Raw genomic sequence first — 5,423 nt, 5'->3', positions numbered from 1 at the left:
CCAGACCAATCATCACTCACTTTACCTATTTATATCTCTCTGCAGACTCTCATTATCTTCTGCACAATTTGCTTTTCCACTCAATTTGGTATCATCAGCAAACTTAGACACACTACACTTAGTCCCCTCTTCCATATCATTAATGAATATCATGAACAGTTGAGGCCACAACACCGACCCCTGCAGCACACCGTCACCATTGTTTGCCAACCAGAGTAACACCCATGTATCCCATCTCTCTGCTTTCTATTAATTAACTAGCCCTCTGTCCATGCTAATACATCACCCCCATCTCCATTCATGCTTATCTTATGTCTTTTATGCGGCACCTTATCAAACGCCTTCTGGAAATCCAGGTAAATAACGTCCAACTGTTCCCATCTATCTACTGCGCACGTTATATCCTCAAAAAACCCCAGCAAGTTTGTCAAACAATATCTGCCTTTGCTGAATTCATGCTGCGTCTGCCTGATGGATCCATTTCTTTCCAGATGTCTCACTATTTCTTCTTTAATGATAGCTTCAAGCATTTTCCCAACACAGATGTTAAACTAACTGGAATATAGTTACCTGCCTTTTGCCTACATCCTGTTTTGAACAGTGACGTGTCATTTGCCATCTTCCAATCTGCCAGAACCTGCCCAGAGTCCAGAGAATTTTGGTAAATTATCACAAAAGCCTCTACTATAACTTCTGCCATTTCTTTCAGTACCTGGGATGCATTTCATCAGCACCAGGAGAGTTATCTATCTTCAGGCCCACAAGTTTGCTCAGCGCTACCTGTTTAGTGATAGCTGTTGTATCAAGGTCCTCACCTCCCATCACATCCATAACATCTCTCTTTGGCATGTTAGATGTGTCCTCCACTATGAAGACTGACACAAAATAGTCATTCAAAGCCTCTGCCATTTCCTCATTACCCAATATCAATTCCCTTTTCTCGTCCTCCAAGGGACCCACGTTCACTTTAGTCACTCTTTTCTGTTTTATATAATTTATAAGCTTTCCTTTCTTTATTGCTTGCTTAGTAGTTCTTTGCTGCTTTTTAAAGTTTTCCCAAGCTTCCAATTTCCCACTACTCTTGGTGACTTTGCATGCACGAGCTTTAGTTTGATGCCTTCTTTTATTTCCTTAGTTATCCAAGGCTGGCTCTCCCCACCTTTACTGTCCTTGCTTTTAACTGGAATATACTTTTGTTGAGCACCGTGAAAAATCTCTTTGAAAGTCTTCCACTGTTCCTCAACCATCCCACCATATAGCCTGTGTTCCCAGTCTATACTAGCCAAATCCTCCCTCATCCCATTGTAGTCTCCCTTGTTTAGGCATAACACACTGGTTTAAGATTGAACTATTGCACCCTCCATTTGTATGAGAAACTCAGTCATACTGAGCTCACTCTTTCCAAGAGGATCCTTAACTACAAGATCACTAATTTTACTTGTCTCATTGCACAGGACCAAATCTAAGATAGGACATTCCCTTGTAGGTTCAGTAACATGCTGTTCAAGAAAGCCATCATGGATGCATTCTATGAAGTCCTCCTCTAGACTTCTCTACCAACTTGATTCACCCAATCTATGTGCAAGTTAAAGTCCCCCATGATAACTGCAGCCCATTCTTACATGCCTGAGATACCTCTCTGTTTATTGCCTGTGCCACTGTAATGTTATTGTTCGGTGACCAATAGACAACTCCCATCAGTGATCTTTTTCCCTTTACTATTCCTAATCTCTACCCAGATGAATTCAACATTCTGCTCCTTAGATCTTATATTGTCTCTCACTATCACCCTGGTCTTTTCTTTAATTAAGAGAGCTACCCCACCTCCCTTACCTTCTTGCCTATCCTTCCGTATTACCAGATATCCTTGGATATTTAATTCCCAACCCTCTCCACCCTGCAACCATTTCCCTGCAATGGCTACTAAATCATACCCCTTTGTACTGATTTGTACCACAAGTTCACCGAACTTGTTTTAAATACTAAGGGCATTCAAATAAAGTACCCTTACACTCATTGTGCTTTTAAAATCTCGTAATCTTTTTCTCTCTTGCACTTGACTTTTCTTTGGACGAACCAAGGCAGAACATACAGGGTAAGTGGTAAGGCACTGAGGAGTGCAGTAGAACAGAGGGAGCTGGGAATACAGATACAAAATTCCCTAAAAGTGGCGTCACAGGTAGATAGGGTCATAAAGAGAGCTTTTGGTACATTGGCCTTTATAAATCAAAGTATTGAGTATAGGAGTTGGAATGTTATGGTGAGGTTGTATAAGACATTGGTAGGCCGAATTTGGAGTATTGTGTGCAGTTTTGGTCACCTAATTACAGGAAGGATATTAATAAGTTTGAAAGAGTGCAGAGAAGGTTTACAAGGATGTTGCCGGGACTTGAGAAACTCAGTTACAGAGAAAGGTTGAATAGGTTAGGACTTTATTCCCTGGAGCGTAGAAGAATGAGGGGAGATTTGATAGAAGTATATAAAATTATGATGGGTATAGATAGAGTGAATACAGGCAGGCTTTTTCCACTGAGGCTAGGGGAGAAAAAAACAGAGGACATGGGTTAAGGGTGAAAGGGGAAAAGTTTAAAGGGAACATGGGGGGGTGCTTCTTCACACAGAGAGTGGTGGGAGTGTGGAATGAACTGCCAGATGAAGTGGTAAGTGCGGGCTCACTTTTAACATTTAAGAAAAACTTGGACAGGTACATGGATGAGAGGTGTATGGAGGGATATGGTCCAGGTGCAGGTCAGTGGGACTAGGCAGAAAAATGGTGCGGCACAGCCAAGAAGGGCCAAAAGCCCTGTTTCTGTGTTGTAACGTTTCTATGGTTTTTATGGTTTCTTTTTTATCTTTTGCTTTTACTTTATCTTTATCCACACTATTCTTTTTTACTTTATCCATACTTCTCCAATCTGCTGAACCCACACCCCTACTATTTAGTTTAAAGCCCTATCCACAGCCCTAGTAATGTAATTCTGTAGGATCCAGGTCCCATCACAGTTCAGGTGGAGCCCATCCCATTGGGACAGCTTCCTCCTTCCCCGGTACTGATGTCAATTTCCCATGAATTCAAACCCACTTCACCCACACCAGTTCTTGAGCCATGCATTTAACTATCTAATCATCTTGACCCTATGCCAATTTGTACGTGGCTCAGGTAGTAATCCAGAGATTACCACCTTTTTGGTTCTGCTTTTTAATTTAGTCCCTAGCTGCTCAAATTCCCTCAGCAGAACCTCTTTCTTCATTCTAACTATGTTGTTGGTACCAACATGGACCACGACAACTGGGTCTTCCCCTCCCACTACAAACTCCTCTGCAGGTCATATAAGATGTCCTGAACCCAGGCACCAGGCAGGCAGCACAGCCTTTAGGATGCTCTATCCTCACGACAGAAGCTCAGATTCCAGGTCATCAACTTTGAGCCTGAGTTCCTCGAGCAGCCAACGCTTGCTGCAGATGTGGTCACCAGGAACCACAATGGGGTCCACCAGCTCCCACATCATGCAGCAACAGCACATCACCTGATCCTGTATCACCACTACTTTATTTGATTAGCTGTAATTTAGTGACCTTTTATTCAACCACTACAAAAAGCCTTACTTGCTACTTACCTGTGCTTTGCTTTACATGAGTGCCCGCAAGTTAGTAAAGGAAGAAAGAAAACAAATCTCAAGGTAGTATATGGTGACATATAAGTACTTTGATAATACTTTGAACTTTGATCTTTAACTGATGGGTTCTGTTTGCAGGCTCATCCCAAACGTTCCAATACAAGCTACTATAGGGAGTAAATGCATTAAGCAAGTACATTCTCACTTGCTATGATGCGTACCCAGTCATAATCCTTCCTTCCTATGGTGTTAAGGTGGCGGATCCATTGGAAGTTTCTACATCCTTATGTTGCTTTCTGTGGGGGCTTGTGCTGGTGGCCCAGATTTGAGTTTTCTTTAGTGCATGTCAGCACAAACCTGGGTGTTTCACAGGTTGCAGGCTGTCATCAACCAGTCCCATCAAGATCCCTCAAAATGCCATGCACGTTGATAGGGCAGTTAAGAAGGTGCATGGTGTGTTGGCCTTCAATAGTAGGACGTGAGGTAATGTTGCAGATCTATAAAACCCTACTTCGAGCACACTTGGAGTATTGTGTTCAGTTCTGGTCGCCTCATTATAGGAAGGATGTGGAAGCTTCGGAGAAGCTGCAGTGAAAATTTACCAGGATGCCTCCTAGGCGAGAGAGCATGCTTTATGTGGATAGGTTAAGAGAGCTAGGGCTTTTCTCTTTGGAGTGACGAAGGATTAGAGATGTCTTGATAGAGGTGTTTCAGATGATAAGAGGCAGAGACATAGTGGACAGCCAGAGACCATTGTCTAGAGACTCAAATGGGCCAACAACAACACTATTGAAGATGCCTTTAGACATGGAGGAGATCAGTGGTTCTCAACCTTTTTCTGCTTGTGGCCCACTTGTGACTTTCATTTACCTCTGTGGCCCCACCCTCCATAGTCTCCGTTAGTTGCTAAAGTTTATATGGTCAACTGTACTAATTATTCTAATATACAGTCAATATTTATGTTTTAACTGGTAATTGGTATTAATGTTTGGTATTAATAAGTATAATGTTACAGGTTTATTTGAAAAAGAAAACTATTTCAAAGATCTGTATAGGATACTTTATTTATAATAATAATATTCTCCCAATGAGCAACGAAAAAGTGCTACTTTGGGTATTTAATGAGATCCTTTCAACTGATGCAAACTAGTGAGTATTTGAATATCAGGTTACAACTTGGTTAAAAGATAATCGAAGATCTCTTTTCACAACATCAAGACAGTTACAAGCTTTTGACAGCAGTTGAAAAGCTTGACTAAAACCACATTCAACTATCTAACAGGTGGGAAATCCAATTAAAAACAACTTAGCTTTCTCCCAGAGCTGTAGAAACATACAGTATTTTGAATATTACTGTTTATCCAGAAATTTTGCTTGAGCTGTTATATCACTCTGCAATTCAGTGAGACATTGTTGCAATGTGGTGTCAACATCATTCACTTTCACCCCAATGGATCCACCACCCAGTCTGGAATATGCATCTCTAGCGGGTCTCTGAACTGAAACTCCCTATCAATGTGCAGTTGTTTCAAATAATCAAGATACTGTATACAATCAGATCACCATCCTGCAGTTCTATTTTGAGTGGTCAGTGAAGGAAATAGCGTTAAGCCATAACATTCAATATTGTTGTTGAAAAGCTTGTTTTCTGAGGAAAGTGGTAATAACCTCTTTGCATGATATGAGATTGCAGCTTTTTTCATTGTAACCTTTTGTTTAATAATTTCTGTTTTCCATATATATCTGACAGGTAAAATATGTCAAACTTAGCCGTGACAATTTCTTCTCCAAACTTCTTATCACTTA

This window comes from Mobula birostris, chromosome 1 (genome assembly GCF_030028105.1).
Source record: "Mobula birostris isolate sMobBir1 chromosome 1, sMobBir1.hap1, whole genome shotgun sequence".
Lineage (NCBI taxonomy): Eukaryota > Metazoa > Chordata > Chondrichthyes > Myliobatiformes > Myliobatidae > Mobula > Mobula birostris.
Note: the sequence above shows the minus strand (reverse complement) of the source record.